General features: G+C 37.8%; 1 long non-coding RNA gene across 1 annotated transcript in view; it reads right to left on the bottom strand.

Annotated features, from left to right (window-relative positions):
- Positions 1–89: 89 nt before the first annotated feature.
- The window catches only part of LOC148762934 (uncharacterized), a 47,107-nt gene continuing 27,146 nt past the window's right edge, over positions 90–20,050 (bottom strand). The window contains exon 2 of the long non-coding RNA XR_016026427.1: positions 90–360. This is a non-coding gene — a long non-coding RNA (uncharacterized LOC148762934). The remainder of the gene's footprint in view (positions 361–20,050) is intronic.

The raw sequence follows: 20,050 nt of genomic DNA, 5'->3' as shown, positions 1-20,050 counted from the left end.
ATCTAAATTTTGGATCATAACCTGTGCATGGGTCTAATGGACGTAGTCCACTAAGCCCAAACAAGCCTATTAATCTATCATGTTCATCATTCTATCATAAACTGTTAAGTCACATTTCATAACTTAGGATCAAAATAATATTAAACATTGCCACCTTATACTGGCATACTAAATAAGTGTATATAAATTGTCTACAACAATTATCTTGATAATTTACATTAGGTTTGTCTATACACAACAAAAGAATACTCGACTTCTAGCGGAAAGACTCGGACGAATGTATAGCTACTAAATGCCGAGACACCTACCAAGGTCGAATATACGAAGACACTTCGATCTAGTTATTAGTTGCCTCGTGATCTGAAAACATGAAGTTGAAAACGGTAAGTATAAACCTAGTGAGTGAACAAGAAGGGAATAAGCATACTGTAGACACTTAAATTTTGACAAATAATAAATCAAAATTAAATATTAATTAACTGAATAATTAGAATATTATAAAAAAAAAGAGTACTGACAGAGGGCGGATGCCCTTGCCAGTACCACCACTACAGTGCCAGACGTGAAAAACTCGCGTTTGGCAGAGTAGTGGAGCGTGCCCCCTCAAGAAGCCACAAACGAGTATAAAGGGAGGGGGCATTGTAGCAAAAGGGTAGCCAAGAACGAGCAATCAAAAACGCTAGAAAATCCTAGCAACCAGCAACCAAGAAATCCTAACAACCAACAACCAAGAAATCCTAGCTTTCTAGCAATCGGAAAACAACCACAATCCACAACAAAACAAAAACAAAAAAATCTGCAGCCAAAAATCGAGGAATCGAAAAAAACCCAAAAATCCCTAGCAAGCTTCCTATCAGCCACAAAAAATCCACAATCAAACCTAAAAACCGAAAAAAACAAAGAAAGAAAAACCAAAAATCAAAATAGAAAACTTTAGGTGCCGCTGGAATTGGGAGGAGAATCTTGGGTCTCCTGTCGTCGGTTAAAAAAGAAGGTTTTGGGGGTTTGCCCCGTGGCTGGAGGGTGAGCGAAGGAAGGAGAGTTGCGAGCCTCTTGTCGCCAGTTAGAGGAGGGTAGTTTAGGGGGTTTTTACGCTGCCGTTGGGAGAGATCTGAAGCTAATTTGGGTGGTTACCGGTAGAGGGAGAAGAGAGAGATTCGAACGGCACCAGGAAAGGGAAGGCTATTGGGTGGTCGGTGGCTGGGAAGCTAGAAAGGAAGAAAGACCGGTGGGCAGAGAGAGAGAGAGAGAGAGAGAGAGAGAGAGAGAGAGAGAGAGAGAGAGAGAGAGAGAGAGAGAGAGAGAGAGAGAGAGAGAGAGAGAGAGAGAGAGAGAGAGAGAGAGAGAGAGAGAGAGAGAGAGAGAGAGAGATCTTTTTAAAGTCGGCAAATGGAGATTGGAAAGCCATTTACAGCACCGGCGAAAGGTGCTTTGTAGGTCCTGTCTTCCCCGTAGCTGGCGAAAGGAGGGAGGTCCAATTCGGGTGAGTGAGCAGAAAAAGAAAATGGGAGAGAGGGTGGGTAAAGACAGCTTGGATGTTTGGATTGTAGATACATAAAGTGCCGCCGTTTGGGTAACTGGAGTGGTGCAAAACGACGTCGTTCCCGAGGGAAGGAGTGGCTGCCGATTAAGCATTGAATAAGTACATTTCAGGGGCGATCCAGTGGGCTTTTGTAGGGTAGGCCAGTTGAGGCAAGCTGTTTGGGTTGGACTATTGTCAACCCATTGAAGGTATACCCATACTTTCTCTAATGTTAACTTTGTGATATTGTGTTGGATTCATTATTTAGATAGGAGAATAATTAATTTAGCTTAATTAGAATAAAAGATATAATATAAAAAATATTTGTTAAATGACAAAGGAAAACATATAAAAGAAGCAGAAATGTAAAAGAAAGATAAGGGTGAAAATAAAATGTTTAACAATATATATGCAAAAATGAAAAATAGAAAGATGAATGAATATATTTGATTATGTGAATTTATATAGGTAACATAGGAATGAATTTTGAAAAATAAATAAATAAAAAATAAATAAAATAAAATAAATAGAATTCTCATTTGTGGATGATAAACTTGTTCAAAGAAATAGTTTTATAAAAATAGAGAGATGGTGAAAATGGATTAAAAATGAACTCAATACCGATGATGGGATGATTGGTCAAGACGCAAGGAGTCGCAATCCCGGGTTAATTTTTCTAGGTTCGAAATCCAAATTAAGGCTCCACCAGTATGATGGGAGGGCCTCAATTTTGAGATCCCGAAATTTTTATAAATAAAATTTAACTATACAAAAATCATTTTAAAAAAATAATAAATAAATAATAATAGATAAAAATAAAAATAATAATGATAGTTCAAATATATATATAATAAATTTGTGAAATGTTAACATCCATGACATTAAATAAATAGACAAATAATAAAAACTATTAATAAGGAAAATCCAAAACAATAAATAATTTAAAAATTAAACATTAAATATCTAATGGTATAAATTATAGATTAATAAAATATTATGTAAAAGAAATAAGATAGAAAGTAGAAAGAAAAAAAATGGAATTAAATATAGATATATAAAATAAGATTTTAGGCATTAGGTTTGAACAAAAGATTGATTACAAAAAATAATAATACTAATAAAAAATATAAGATGGTAAAATAGTAAAAAATAAAATAAATAAATTTTTGTTCACTAAGATAACATAGAATCATGAATAATTTATAAGGTACCAAATTACAAAAAGGAAATATGGAGAAGGAAGATTCATAAGAAATAGCAAAGAAAATATAAGAGAAACTTAGAATAAAAAGGATACAAAAAATAAAACAAAGGATATAATGATAATAAAAAAATATAATGATAAAAATAGTTAATTTCACGAGTATAGCATTTACATATTGCATCATACACATCATTGCATATAAGTATTTTTGTTTACGAGTTAAGCCCCAATGATGGGATCTTTCGAGAATTTTACGAAGGCGGGTATTTCTCGAAAAGTTTCATAAGTGAAAAGATATTCTCGGGTCCCACCAGTATGATGGGAGGGCTCGAGAAACATTTTTAAGAAAAGGCTTTCGCTCGTATTAGGTTCATTATGCACGAAAATATTATTTTTAAAGAAAAACGTACGATAACCCCGATGATGGGATTTATTTGTTGAATTTGCGAAGGTGAATTTTTCGGATAATTCCCTAGGTGAGAGAACACCCCGGGTCCCACCAGTATGATAGGTGGATTCGGGAGAACGTCCTCGATAAAAGGTTATTCGTCCGACATTTTTTATCTCACGCCATGCATTTCATCTTGCCTCACATTTGCATTCCATTTTAGGTTAAATAGGAGATAAAATAAAAGAATAATAACTAAGAAAATATAGTGAAATTAAAAATTAAAGCCTAATAGGATAATCTAAAAATGGTACCATTCATGGAATGGACGTCCCGGGGGTGCTAATCCTTTCCCGATCGTAACCGTACTCCCAAACTTATATCTAGAAAAACATAGACCAGTTTAAGGTTATTTTCGGTGGGCTTAAAATTAATTTAAGGCTTCATCGATTAGAATCGAGTCAATAGGTGGCCAATCGCACCTAGTAAAAAAAGATTGGTGGCGACTCCTATTTTTTTTATAGTTTTCACCCTCGTCTGGTGGTCGGGTTCCCAGACCCGCACGTTACGACAGTTGGCGACTCCATTGGGGACTATCGAGAGTCGAACCATTAAATAATAATAGGTTATCCAAGGCTTTAAATAATTCGATGTTTCTTTAGTGTTAATGATTTATTCTGCATATTTTGTTTGGTGCATTCGTTTATTTCGCATTTATTACTTTATTGCTTTTAATAATTGTGGGGATTTAGGATAGAGGGATGTGAGATTATTGGTCCAAAATCGATGTCTTCCTTCACACATAGAGCACATTTTTTGCATTCATGCATAAACCCTCCACCCGGGTTATGTCTTTCTTAGGAGGGAGTTTAGTAGCTACGCTCTCGTGAGGTGATAACCTCCACACAAGCTAGTGAAGACTCCCACTCAAATCGAACCTAGTCCATTTAAAGCCTGTAGTGGGTGAGGACCGGGGTGCCTTACTAGTTCGCGTGGACGACAGTGAGGAACGATTTGAGAACCCTAGCTCTGTCTATAATCCCAACTCAGCATATAGAATACTGAGAGCAGCTTAACCCTAGGTAAGGCCTTACCTGTAAGGATATACCCCATAAATAGGTACTCATGAAGGAATCTCTTCCACTCTCTCTATTTTAAATTTCTCCATGAGATAATAAAATATCGTGGAGTAAATAATGTCTAATGACGTTAGTCATACCCATGATATTGCTTATTATTCTTTCATTATTTTTAACACTCCACTCTTTCTTTTTACCATACTAACTTAAGTTTCTTTTGCTTGTCATGTGCATGTTACATGTTCATTTGCATGCATCGTAATTGCATATAGGAGAAATATTGGCTACACAACATCTAACCTAAGAGATCCCGGTTACATCCATGGCATCGTCATCAGCAAGTCCACTCAACATATATAGAAATGACTATGAGATAGAGTTACAGATGGAGCAAATTCAATAAGAAAAAGGAGACTGTTTGACCCAAGGACATACCCTAACTTTACCCGAGAGAGTTCACTTGGACCTTCAGCAGAATGACTTCACAGAGATGATAGGAATTTGGGAACAATGGAGATGTGCTCACCGAGATAATTTTCAGAGCAAGTATGGACACATTGCATGGCTTCTATATGTACCTGTTGATGACTAAATGCTTCGAACCATCGTCCAGTTTTGGGATCCTTCATACCGTTGCTTTATCTTTAACAAGGTGGACATGACCCCTACCATAGAAGAGTACTCCTCTCTACTCCGGATAGATCACATGCAGCTTGACAAGATCTATTGGAGGGCCCAAAAGACAGGACATCGACGAAAGTTGGCCAAGTTGCTAGGAATGACTACGGTAAAAGTGGATCAGCATCTGAAAAAGAAAAGAGACACAGAATGCCTTCCGTGGAGTTTCTTGAATGGATATATTAAAAAACACATAAAAGATGAACAAGGTCTCCTAGCTTTCGCAATGGTAATCTATGGCTTAGTGGTCTTCTTGAAGGTTCTAGGTCATGTGGAGGTATTAGTCATAGACTTATTCGATCAGGTGACAAGGAACATTAACCCGGCCCCATCCATCTTAGTTGAAACCTTCAGATCCTTGAATTTCTTTCGACACAAAGGCGAGGGACGATTCATCGGATGTGCCCAACTCTTAACCATATGGATCAAAAGCCATTTTGAATGCAAAGAGAGCAAATTTCGAAAGCTTTATCTATCTACGAGTTGCCCTATCCTTGAGTTCTGCGAAAGTGAATGGCCCGACTGCAAGAGGAAAAAAGAGTGGGTCACGAGGCTTTGGAGGTTAATGAGCATTGAAGTGACTTGGAGAGCTCCATGGATGCCACGAATGCAAGTGATGTATAAATGCGGGGACAAGCCGTGGGTGCCACTGATGGGACCATGGGGAACCATTAGCTATGCACCGATAATGGTACGGAGATAATTCAGATATGAGCAATTCGTGCCCATGACTCACCAGCTCAACTAGTTAGAGTTTACATATGGAGAGCCAGAAATGCTAAAAAAAATTGAGAAAATTGCATAAGACTGGAAAAAAATGTGTCGAGTGGATCAAGGGAGGTTTATCGATGAAGTCACTATAGGATATGATACTTGGCACGACAAAAGGGTGAAGAATGTTGTATGCCCCCCATCAAAACATCCCATAAACCCAGAACCTCAAGATGTCCTGCTAGAGAGCGAGTTGACAAGAAAGAGACTTGAAAATGAGATGATGAATATGAAGCGGAGACATGAGGATGAGTTAGAAAAAGTGAAGAAAGAAAAGGCAAAAAAGGTACGGATGGCTTTGGAAGAGCGGGATGAGTGGCGAAGCAAGTTTGAGGAAGTGAACGTGGCAAATTCTTCTCTAATAGCTAGAATGCAAGAACTTCAAAGTGTCAACAATGCCTTGTAGCACGAGGTATGAAGACAAGAACAAACTATCCACGAGTTGAGAAATGATCGCGGCTTGATGGAAACTGCCATGGAGGGCTACAAGGCATAATATGAAGTAGTAAGGCAAGAGTATTTCCAAATGAGGGAAAGAAATGATTCGTGCACACAAAGCCTTCAAAGGAAAGAAGCTGAAATGCGATGGATACTGAGACAGATGAGAGAAGTGGCATTCAGAGCGCGAGTAATGGCAGACAAGATCGAAGAACTCAGGCGAGAGATTCTTCCGAGGGATGAATTGAGTGAGCGGTTGATCGATCACCTCAGGATGGTTAGGGACCAATATGACAAAGTTGGTTTTTCCTTTTAGTAGTTATGTAATGGTTTTAGGCAATGATGTAATCAAATATTTCAGTTCTATGGATGTGGATTTTCTTATGGTAAATGTTGGATGGCCAATATTTTTCCTATTTTTCTTTTCTTTCCAAACATATTTCACTTGCACCATAGTTACATGATTCGTATAAATAATAACAAATGACAATGCATTCATCAACATAAAATTCTAACTTATCCATTTAGCCCGTAAAGAATAAAATTCCAGAGAAACGAACCCTACACAGATACAACACAAGAGCTCGCTCTAAGATCATGGGCGACGAACACTCGGAGAGAATGGACAAGATCGAGAAAAAGCAAGAAGAGATTATGGGTCAGTTGTCAAAAATTTTGGAGTTGATGTCGACAGATAAAGGGAAAAGAGTGGCGGGGATTTTTGGTGCACCAGAAGATGTTCAACAGACAGAAGCCAATACAGACCCTGTATATCCACCAAGATTCACACCACCACCAGCAAGGAATGCGTCTATCCCCATGGCATCGATAGGACAATATCCGTTCTTTGGGATATCAGTGCCTATAGGGCCACCACCGACTTATGCCTAACAGAGGCCAATTGGAGGGGCAAGTCCTTCAGACCCCATCTTTGTACCTGATTTGGACGATCCAAAAGAACAAGAGAAGCTCAAATGTGGATCCGTTGAATCGAAAGACAATCCCGATACCCATAAAAAATTTGACCTTTTGGAGGAGAGACTAAACATGGTAGAAGGAATGGGAATGTATTGCTTTATGGATGCAATCGAACTCTGTCTCATTCCAGATGTGGTTATCACCCTAAAATTCAAAGTTTCAGACTTTGAAAAGTATGATGGAACCAAGTGCCCAGTCACACACATCACCATGTATTGCAGAAGGATGGCTGCATATGCCCATGATGACAAGCTCTTGACACATTACTTTCAAGATAACCTCACTGGTGCTGCAGCAAAGTGGTACGTCCAACTGGACCATAATCGAATCCACACATGGAAGGACCTTGCTCGGGCGTTTGTAGCTCAGTATAAGCATGTTATAGATATGGCTCCGTATCGCCTTTCTTTACAAAACATGGAGAAAAAACCCACTGAAAGCTTCAAAGAATATGCTTAAAGATGGAAGAATATGGCTTCTCAAGTTTAGCCACCATTGACTGAGAAAGATATCACCGTGATGTTCGTTAACACCCTGCGATCCCCTTACTATGAACGATTGGTCGGTAATGCCACAAAAAACTTCGCTGATATGGTGGTTTCATAAGAGATGATAGAGACTGCTATTAAGCAAGGGAAGATAGAAGGAGGTGATGCGGCACACACGAAAAAAGAGAGAACTTTTAAGAAGAAAGAAGGAGAAGCCTAAGCCATCACTTCGGGACAACCCCAAGGAGAAAGCTACAACCCTTACCAGCCATATCCACCATACCCCTATTACCTAGTTGTGAATAACGCTTCACAAAGCCCATACTTATATCCACCCATGCCAAATGCTTTTTCTAACCTATACCCATATGCTCCTATCCAACGGACACCTTACCCCACAAATATCCACCCACCTACTTCCACACCCGTTACAACTTCAACCACACAACAAACAACACTTTCAAACAACCATATTGCCAGTGAGTCAAGAGGATGGCGAAACAAGCAAGAGAAAGTGCAGTTTGACCTAATCCCAATCCCATATGCAGAACTATTCACTTAGTTAGTTGCAAACCATCTGATGGCACCTTTATACATAGAGCCATTAAAACCTCCATTCCCGAGATGGTATGACGCTTTCGCCCATTGTGATTACCATTATGGAATCGAAGGTCACTCGATCAAGAATTGTACAGTATTCAAACATAAGGTGCAAGGGTTGATCAAGGCAGGAATCCTGAATTTTGAAAAGAAGCCAAAATAGAATGTTAACAACAACCCCTTACCAAATCATGCTGGGGCAGGGGTAAATACAATCGAAGGGGAAGTGTATGTTAAAAGGAACATTTGGAAAGTGGAAACCCCCATGGAGAAAGTGTTTGAAGCCTTGGTAAAGGCCGATATGCTCTAGGTTTGGCCGAAATGTCTTGATGTGAATGACTCTAGAGATATCCAAGGACCATACTGCTTATATCACAAAAGATGTGTGGGGCATTTAATTCGAGATTATAGTTCTTTCCAAAAGAAAGTGCAAAGGATGATGGACGAATCAAGGATTGAATTCTACGTGGAAGCCTTAGGGCTAGCAGTAAACATGATGGCCAAAGATTCCACTCACCCAATGAAGATAAAACCTTTAACCATTTTCTATGAACCAAGAGGAGAGTTTGTGGAACACAAAACTCATGCCAAAATGACCATCGAAGTCCCTAAACCTTTTCCCTACAAAGATGATAAAGCTGTCCTGTAGAACTACAATTGCAATGTACAAGTTTTAAATGCGGGGAAATGGATGGCCGAATCTCAAGATAATGCTGCAAATATAACTGGTATTGAGGGGATTACCCACAGCGGACGTTGCTATACACCAGAGGCATTGGAGAATCTCAAGAAGGAGAAGGGACAAGAAAAAAAGCAAAATCTGAGAGAAGAAAAAGTGCAATCTCAAGAATCGACAGATGGCTCAAAGGGGTCGGTGACGAAAAAAGAAGCTGTCGAGTTCCTCAAGTTCATTAAACATAATGAGTACAATGTGGTCGAGTAATTGAACAAGTTGCCTGCTCGTATTTCACTACTATCTTTGCTCCTCAGCTCGAAACCACATAGGAACTCTTTGATGAGGATTCTGAACCAAGCATATGTGGATCACGACATTTCAATTGAAAATTTGGACTACATCATTGGGAACATTTTAGTGGGTAACATAATATCCTTTAGCAATGAAGAAATCCTTTCTGGAGGTAGGGGAAACTACAAAGCCTTGCATATCACTACCAAGTGTAAAGGCTGTACCGTCGCAAAAGTGCTGCTTGACAACGGATCGTCCTTGAATGTGATGCCCATGAGGACCTTGGCCCGTTTATCCATTGACATGTCTTACATGAGAAAGAGCTAGATGATTGTGAGAGCCTTTGATGGGATGAGGAAAGAAGTAGTAGGGGACATTGAGATACTGATAGAAATCAACTTGTGTACATTTACCACTGAATTTCAGGTTATGGATATCGCTCTTTCATACAATTATTTGTTGGGAAGACCTTGAATCCACTTAGTTGGGGCCATACCTTCATCGCTTCACCAAAAAGTCAAGTTCATCGTGGATGGGAAGATTATGTGTTAACGGGGAAGAGGACTTACCATAAGCAAGCCAACGGATACTCTTTACGTGAAAGCGGCGAAAGAAGTGCCTGAATGTTCCTTTCCATCCTTCGAGTTTGTTAACACCACATATGTTGGAGAAGGAACCACACCACCCATTCCGAGGCTTTTCAAAACCACCAAGATGGCTGTCAGTTAGATAGTAGGGAAAGGATACCGAGCGGAGGCAGGATTGGAAAAAGAGCTGCAAGGCATTAAAAGGCCAATACGTGCTACCAAAAATGAAGAAAGGTTTGGCCTAGGATATAAGCCGACTAAGAAGAAAAGGGAAGAAATGATAGCCAAAAGAAGAAGGGAAAGGTTGGCTCGCTTTAAGGGGCACGGGTTAGAAAATCATAGAATGATATATCCTCATCTCTACGAGATATTTCGGTCCGGAGGCTACATCTTTCCTGAATCACTCACCGTTGGGAGCCGATAATCAGTGTCAGCATTAGGGGAAGCCTTTTCTGATTTATCAATATGTGTAACGGAGGAAGGCAAAGAACAATTAGAAAATGTGGAGGGGATCCCTACTACATACCTCGGACCACCTGAGCTGAAGTTGAGCAGCTGGATCACCATGAGTTTACCAGTCACTTGTGATTCAATTTCAAAGTAATGCAAACTAAACATCCGTGCTTATGCCTAAGAGCATTGGAAATTTTATGTATCGGGCTTTTTATCGTTTATCATTCTAATAAATTAACATGCGTAGTGCATTTCTCATATCTCCTCTCATGATTTACCATTTCCATTCTTGTCATCATCCCTTTATTTTAACTATTTATCTATACAATAGCTCTACATCTTTCAATTCCCTTTACCTTCCAAGATTCCAAATAATGAATGCGAAGATGATAGTGACAGTGGTTTTGAGGTTAATTTTGAAAAAGGTACAAGTATCAGTGAACTTGACGATATAGAAAATGTGAAGGATTATGATTTAACTCCGAAGTTGTTAAGACTAGTAGAATAGGAGGGGAGACAAATTGTCCCACATCAAGAGACACTTGAAACGATTAATTTGGAAAATGAAGATAATAAGAAATAAGTTAGAATTGGTACGACGTTGGTGCCAATTGAAAAAGAAAAACTAATAAAGCTACTTCATGAATATGAAGATGTGTTTGTATGGTCTTATCAAGATATGCCAAGACTCAATATAGACATTGTAGCCCATAAACTGCCTTTGAAACCTGAATGCAAACCAATTAAGCAAAAGTTGAGAAGGATAAAACCTGAAATGTTTTTGAAAATTAAGGAAGAGGTGAAAAAACAGTTCGATGCAGGATTTTTAGAAGTAGCTAAGTACCCTGAATGGGTTGCAAATATTGTCCCAATGCCTAAGAAAAATGGGAAAGTAAGAATGTGTGTGGACATCGAGATTTGAATAGAGCTAGCCCAAAAGATAATTTTCCTTTGCCCCACATCGACACCCTCGTTGATAATACTGCTCGCCATTCCATGTTTTCCTTTATGGATGGTTTTTCAGGGTATAACCAAATTAAGATGGCACTAGAGGATAGAGAAAAAACTACCTTTATAACTATGTAGGGGACCTTTTGTTATAAGGTAATGCTATTTGGTTTGAAGAATGCTGGGGCAACTTATCAACAAGCCATGGTGACTTTTTTCCATGATATGATGCACAGAGAGGTTGAGGTGTATGTGGATGATATGATTGTAAAAGCTCGCAAAATAGAGGACCATACGACCAATCTTAAAAGGTTATTTAAGAGGTTACGGGAGTTTCAGCTCAGATTAAATCCTGCAAAGTGCATTTTTGGAGTCACTTCAAAGAAGTTACTTGGTTTCGTCATCAATAAAAGAGGAACAGAAGTTGACCCGGATAAGGTTCAAGCAATCTGTGATTTGCCTCCTCCTAAAATGTAGAAAAAAGTTAGAGGATTCTTGGAAAAGTTGAATTATATAGCCCGGTTCATATCACAACTCACACTCAAATGTGACCCAATCTTCAAGCTCCTTCGTAAGCACAATCTTGGGGCATGGAATGAGGAGTGCCAAGTTACTTTTGACAATGTTAAAGAATATCTGTTGAGTCTGCTAGTGTTGGTACCACCTGTGGCCGAGAGACCCCTCCTTTTGTATTTGACAGTAAATGAAGGATCCATGGGATGTGTGTTGGGACAACATGATGAAACTGGTAAGAAAGAAAGAGTAGTTTACTACTTGAGTAAAAAGTTCATTGAGTACGAGTCCAAGTATTCCTCGTTGGAAAAGATGTGTTGTGCTTTAGCATGAACGACGCATCGACTCAGACAGTACATGCTATATCATGCCACTTGGCTCATTGCAAAATTGGATCCTATTAAATACATCTTCGAGAAACCATCTTTATCAGGTAAAGTGGCAAGATGGCAAATGTTGTTGTCTGAATATGATATTGTATATGTGTCCCAAAAAGCTATCAAAGGAAGTGCAATCACTGATTTTTTAGCGAAAAGGGTGGAGAAGGATTATGAACCCATGGAGTTTGAGTTTTCGGATGAGGACTTGATGTCAATATGCCAAACAAGTGAGGAGAAATCAGAAAAGAAAGAGAATTGAAAGATGTTTTTCGATGGAGCTTCGAATGCCTTGGGGCATGGCATAAGGGCAGTGTTAGTGTCACTAAAAGGAGATCATTATCCCATCATAGCCAAACTCAATTTCTATTGCACTAATAATGTGGCAGAATATGAAGCTTGTGTCATGGGTTTTCAAGCAGCCATTGAGAGGAAAATTCACATTTTGAAAGTATTTGGGGATTCTGCTTTGGTTATTTATCAATTGCGGGGAGAATGGGAGACACGTGACTCGAAGTTAATCTAGTATCATAAGTATGTTTCAAAGCTGATTGAAAATTTTGATAAGATTTGCTTCAACCATTTGCCCTGAGAGGAGAACCAAATGGCTGATGCATTAGCCACGTTGGCAGCAATGTTCAAAGTTGGTACCGATGTCAAGATTCAACACATCATGATTAATCTTCAAGAGTGCCCCGCACACTGCTCCAGTGTAGAGGAAGAAGTAGACGAGAAACCGTGGTACCATGATATTGTGCATTATCTCAAGTTTCAGTAGTATCCGGAGCAAAGCTCAAAAAATGATAAGAAAACCATTAAAAGGTTGGCAATGAATTTCTTCTTGGATGGAGACATCTTATACAAGAGAAGTAGGGACCAAGTGCTTTTAAGATGTGTGGATTCAGTCGAAGCTCGAAAAATAGTTGAGGAAGTTCACGAAGGAATTTGTGGGGCACATGCAAGTGGGCATATATTGGCAAGACAGGTCATGAGAGCAGGGTATTACTGGCTCACGTTGGAAACAAATTGTATAGATTTCGCTTGAAAGTGTCACAAGTGTCAGATATATGCAGACAGAATCCACACTCTTGCAAATGCACTGAATGTATTGACATCACCATAGCCATTCTCAATGTGGGGCATGGATGTGATTGGGTTAATAACCCCGAAGGCATCAAATGGGCATCGGTTTATTCTGGTGGTGATTGACTACTTCACCAAGTGGGTAGAAGTAGCATCTTATACGAATGTGACCCAGAAAGTGGTATGTAAGTTCATCCAAAAAGAAATAATATGCCACTATGGTCTCCTGGAAATGATCATCATAGATAACGCTAGTAACCTCAATGGTTCAATGATGAAAGAGGTTTGTGCCAAGTTCAAGATCAAGCATCACAATTCGGTGCCTTATCGCCCAAAAATGAATGGAGCGGTAGAAGCAGCCAACAAGAACATCAAAAGGATAATTGAAAAGATGATAGATGTATACAAAGATTGGCATGAGAAGTTACCCTTTACTTTGCATGCTTATCGCACAACAGTTCGAACTTCCACGGGAGCTACGCTGTTCTCTTTGGTATTTGGGATGGAAGTAGTTTTACCAGTTGAAGTAGAAATCCCTTCCCTAAGGGTCCTTAAAGAAGTACAGTTGGAAGAAGCCGAATGAGTTAACGCTCGTTATGAGCAATTGAATCTCATAGAAGAAAAGAGGTTGACGGCACTTTGCCATGGGCAGTTATATCAAAAGAGAATGATGAGGGCATATGGCAAGAAGGTACATCCTCGTCAATTCTAAGAGGGAGAGTTAGTATTGAAAAGAATTCTTCTGAACCAGCAGGATCCTCTCGGAAAATGGACGCTGAATTGGGAAGGACCATTTGTGGTGAATAAAGCTTTTTCAGGAGGAGCACTAATTTTGGCAGAGATGGACAGAAGGGAGTTTTCCAACCCAGTGAATGCCAATGTTGTCAAGAAATATTTTGCGTAAAAAAAAACAGAAAGAAAAATTTTCAAGTTGAAAGCCTGAACAGGCGGCTTGAGTATGGGAGATGTGTTTACGGCGAAAACCAGAAAGGGCGGTCTAGACACGAAGGAGGTCCAAATACTACAAGGGCTTAACACAAAAAGGATGAAAATCATGATCTGAGATGTTCAGACAAAAGACAAGGGAGTTGACGCTTGTGCCTACTTTGAGATAAAATTTTGAGGCTACTGTCAATATCTATCGAAACAGTCATTAAGAAATAACTGTATCTCTTTTGTATTAATCGATTTTCCCCTATTCCTTGTCATTATGCCTGATTGTAGAAACTTCCCTTTTTTCTAATGAAAAATAGCCTTTCTGCTCCCAACATTGTCATCATTTCCATTTTACCAAGAGAGGAGATATGAGTACATTGCATTAAATTTGCCATAAAATTGGAATGATATTTAATAAAAAGCATGATAAAGCAAAGAAATGTTTGCAATATTTTGAAAAAGGATCATAATTGACGGGGAATGAAATAGAGTCTGGTAATATAAAAAAGAAAGAGAAAAAATTAAGAAAAGAAAGAAAGAAATGGAAATAGCAACAGAATGAAGAACAGTAAAAATGTGAAGAATGATTGGACCATGCATATGATAGAGGAAGAAAACAATAGTGAGCAATGAATTGGGGAAGACGAGAGATCGGAAGTGTGATCAGTTCATCCCCCAATGATCAAAGAGAAGGCTTTAAAATACACCAAAGAAAAAAAGCTGATGATTAGGATATTCAAAATGCCATGTTCAAAGTTTTAAAACAACTGAAAAAGAAGAAAATTCATCTTTAAAGTCGTAGAACCTTAGATGAGGTAGATTATTTTTCACCATTTCAAAAAAGAAAAAAGGTTTCGTTGCCTCAGTTTTGAGGAGTTCATTTTTAAAGTTACGTTGCCTCAGTTTTCGAAGAGCCACATCTCTTAAATCCTCCGAGTACATTCTGAAGACCTCCGAGTACATTATTCTCTTAAAACCTCCGGGTGCATATTCTAAAACCTCCGGGTTATTAGTTTCAAGACTTTTAAAAGTCTTATTGCCTCAATTTTGAGGAGTTTATTTTAGAAGTTTCATTGCCTCAGTTTTAAGGAGTTCATTTTTTAGAAGTTTCGTTGCCTCAGTTTTGAGGAGTTCATTTTTTAGAGGTTCGTTGCCTCAGCTTTGAGGACTTCATTTTTAAAAGTCTCGTTGCCTCAGTTTTGAGGAGTTTATTTTAGAAGTTTCGTTGCCTCAGTTTTGAGGAGTTCATTTTTAAGAAGTTTCGTTGCCTCAGTTTTGAGGAGTTCATTTTTAAAAGTCTCGTTACTTCAGTTTTGAAGAGTTCATTTTTAAAAGTCTCGTTGCCTCAGCTTTGAGGAGTCTCATTTAAAAAAAACATAAAAAAAACAACAAAAAAAACAACAAAAAAAAACAAAAAATAAAAAAAACAAAAAAAAAACAAAACCAAAAAAAAAAAAAGCTTTGGTAAGAGAATTAAGAAATTTTAAGTCACGTACAGTGTCTACGTCTTTGCACTATTTCGGATTACCGAAAAGAGTAAAGTGGGGCAGCTGTAGACACTTAAATTTTGACAAATAATAAATCAAAATTAAATAGTAATTAAAAATTAATTAACTGAATAATTAGAATATTATAAAAAAAAGAGAGTACTAGCAGAGCGCGGACGCCCTTGCCAGTACCACCATTACAGTGCCAGACACGAAAAACTTGCGTCTGGTATAGTAGTGGAGCGTGCCCCTTCCAGAAGCCACAAATGAGTACAAAGGGAGGGGGCACTGTAGCAAAACGGCAGCCAAGAACGAGCAATCAAAAACGCTAGAAAATCCTAGCAACCAGCAACCAAGAAATCCTAGCTTTCTAGCAACCGAAAACAACCACAATCCACAACCAAAAAAAACAAAAATATCGACAGCCAAAAAATCGAGGAATAAAAAAAAACCCAAAAATCCCTAGCAAGCTTCCTAGCAGCCACAAAAAATCCACAATCAAACCCAAAAACAAAAAAAAAAACCAAAGAATGAAAAACCAAAAACCATAATAGAAAACTTTAGGTGCCGCCGGATTTGGGAGGAGAATCTTGGGTCTCCTGCCATCGGTTAAAAAAAAAGGTTTTGGGGGTTTTGCATCTCGACCAGAGGATGAGCGAAGGAAGGAGAGTTGCGGGCCTCTTGTCTCCAATTAGAAGAGGGCGGTTTAGGGGGTTTTTACGCTGTCGTTGGGAGAGATCTGAAGCTGATTTGGGTGGTTGCCAGTAGAGGGAGGAGAGAGAGATTCGAACGGCACCAGGAAAGGAAAGGCTATTGGGTGGTCGGCGATTGGCAAGCTAGAGAGGAAGAAGGATTGACGGGCATAGATAGAGAGAGAGAGAGAAGCTCGATCTTTTTGGAGCCTACAAATGGAGATTGAAAAGCCGTTTATAGTGCCGACGAAAGGTGCTTTGTAGGTCTTGTCTTCCTCGTAGCCGGTGAAAGGAGGGAGGTCCAGTTTGGGTGAGTGAGCAGAATAAGAAAATGGGAGAGAGGGTGGGTAAAGACAGCTTGGATGTTTGGATTGTAGATACATAAAGTGCCGCCGTTTGGGTAACTAGAGTGGTGCAAAACGACGTCGTTCCCGAGGGAAGGAGTGGTTGCCGATTAAGCATTGAATCAGTACATTTCGGGGGCGATCCAGTGGGCTTTTGTAGGGTAGGCCAGTTGAGGCAAGCTGTCTGGGTTGGACTATTGTCAACCTATTGAAGGTATACCCATACTTTCTCTAATGTTAACTTTGTGATATTGTGTTGGATTAATTATTTAGATAGGAGAATAATTAATTTAGCTTAATTAGAATAAAAGATATAATATAAAAAATATTTTTTAAATGACAAAGGAAAACATATAAAAGAAGCAAAAATATAAAAGAAAGATAAGGGTGAAAATAAAATGTTTAACAATATATATGCAAAAATGAAAAATAGAAAAATGAATGAATATATTTGATTATGTGAATTTATATAGGTAACATAGGAATGAATTTTGAAAAATAAATAAATAAAAAATAAATAAAATGAAATAAATAGAATTCTCATTTGTGGATGATAAACTTGTTCAAAGAAATAGTTTTATAAAAATAGAGAGATGGTGAAAATTGATTAAAAATGAACTCAATACCGATGATGGGATGATTGGTCGGGACACGAGGAGTCGCAATCTCGGGTTAATTTTTCCTAGGTTCGGAATCCGAATTAAGGCTCCACCAATATAATGGGAGGGCCTCGATTTTGTGATCCCAAAATTTTTATAAATAAAATTTAACTATACAAAAATCATTTTAAAAAAAATAATAAATAAATAATAATAGATAAAAATAAAAATAATAATGATAGTTCAAATATATATATAATAAATTTGTGAAATGTTAACATCCATGACATTAAATAAATAGACAAATAATAAAAACTATTAATAAGGAAAATCTAAAACAATAAATAATTTAAAAATTAAACATTAAATATCTAATGGTATAAATTATAGATTAATAAAATATTATGTAAAAGAAATAAGATAGAAAGTAGAAAGAAAAAAATGGAATTAAATATAGATATATAAAATAAGATTTTAGGCATTAGGTTTGAACAAAAGATTGATTACAAAAAATAATAATACTAATAAAAAATATAAGATGGTAAAATAGTAAAAAATAAAATAAATAAAATTTTGTTCACTAGGATAACATAGAATCATGAATAATTTATAAGGTACCAAATTACAAAAAGGAAATACGGAGAAGGAAGATTCATAAGAAATAGCAAAGAAAATATAAGAGAAACTTAGAATAAAAAGGATACAAAAAATAAAACAAAACATATAATGATAATAAAAAAATATAATGATAAAAATAGTTAATTTCAGGAGTATAGCATTTACATATTGCATCATACACATCATTGCACATAAGTATTTTTGTTTATGAGTTAAGCCCCAATGATGGGATCTTCCGAGGATCTTGTGAAGGCGGGTATTTTTTGAAAAGTTTCCTAGGTGAAAAGATGTTCTCGAGTCCCACCAATATGATGGGAGGGCTCGAGAAACATCTTTAATAAAAGGTTTTCGCTCGTATTAGGTTCATTATGCACGAAAATATTATTTTTAAAGAAAAACGTACGATAACCCCGATGATGGGATTTATTTGTTGAATTTGTGAAGGTGAATTTCTCGAATAATTTCCTAGGTGAGAGAATACCTCGGGTCCCACCAGTATGATGGGCGAATTCGGGAGAACGTCCTCGATAAAAGGTTATTCGTCCGACATTTTTTATCTCACGCCATGCATTTCATCTTGCCTCACATTTGCATTCCATTTTAGGTTAAATAGAAGATAAAATAAGAGAATAATAACTAAGAAAATATAGTGAAATTAAAAATTAAATCCCAATAGGATAATCTAAAAATGGTACCATTCATGGAATAGGCGTTCCGAGGGTGCTAATCCATTCCCGAGCGTAACCGTACTCCCGAACTTAGATATAGAAAAACGTAGACCAGTTTAAGGTTCTTTTCGGTGGGCTTAAAATTAATTTAAGGCTTCATCGATTAGAATCGAGTCAATAGGTGGCCAATCGCACCTAGTAAAAAAAGAATGGTGGGGACTCCTAGTTTTTTTTAGAGTTTTCACCCTCGTCTGGCGATCGGGTTTCCGGACTCGTACGTTACGACACATACCATAAGGAATGTTTAACGAAATCATCATGCATTCATTTTTCAAAACAATGCAATTTATTTGAGTTCTTATTAAACCCCTCATGTAAACCCCACATGAGAAAAATCACTTATTGAAAAGAGTCCATGCTCAACAAAGGTTTTGGATGGTGAAAGCTTTAATAGCATCTATGTGAATCAAGTCAAATAAACGATGGGTCCTCGCTGCAGCAAAAAGGCATTCTCGCGGGAATGCCTTTCTGCTACAGTGACACTTGACCTAAATTATCGTCTAACCAAGGGTTTCTTAACTGGCCGAGGGTTTCTCACCAAACCTCTTCATTTTAAACTTAATTCATTTATTCCTTAATGTTGGAAGTCCATGCTCAACTATGGTATCAAAGAAGTGGAAAATAAGGCAACAATTGATCAAGATGTGAGACAAAACAGAAAGTTTTTCGCTGCAGCAAAATTTCTGCCCTAAGACAAAAACTTTCTCACTGCAGCGAGATTCATTCTCGCTACAGCAATATTCCAGCCAGCCACCCTCCAAAAACCAGAGAGTTTCTCCCTGCAGTGAGAAACAGGGCACCAATGAACAATTTCCCTTCCTCCCAAAGAAAACCACCCTATTGAAATGTCCAAAACCAATAAGAAACACATAACAACTTCCCAAAGTTTAACATACCAAATTTCACATACATTACAACCATATACCATTACTCATAAATTTCTTATAACACACATGTTTACGTACATATATATATATATACATATACCCATAATCATCATGCACACCATCCCATCATCACCAGCTCATGCGCACTCCCTACTCACACATGGCTGGGTCATCATCGATTTATGCGCACTCCCTACTCACACATAACCAGATCATCATCGGCTTATGCGCACTCCCTACTCACACATAGCCGAGTACATATAATTACACAATAATATATTCGTACGTATATACATATTTCAACATATTGTAGCAGTATACGAATCCATAATAGCCACATATCACAACATAACCCATTTCTCAAAAGCTTGTTCCCAAGGCACTCATTTTTAAGAAAAGTTGTATTAAATCATTCAAACGCTTTGTACAAACAATCACATTTCCCAAAATGAATTTGAAATGCAGTTCACTCATCGGTATATTGTTGAGCCTTTAGTTGACTCTAATTCCCCTAATGATCCAATAGGGGTAATGGGACTTCGTTAGAACCTAGAATCACATTAGCATTAGTATTATGTTAATTCACACACTATAAATCCTAAAAGCTGTCTCTTAACTAGCTTTCAATTACCATTTTAAATGGCTATCTATGTTCACTACTTAATCACATTAGAGTCAATACACG

This window comes from Theobroma cacao, chromosome 5, assembly GCF_053813885.1.
Source record: "Theobroma cacao isolate CCN51 chromosome 5, ASM5381388v1, whole genome shotgun sequence".
NCBI lineage: Eukaryota > Viridiplantae > Streptophyta > Magnoliopsida > Malvales > Malvaceae > Theobroma > Theobroma cacao.
This window is presented reverse-complemented; position numbering and strand designations above follow the sequence as displayed.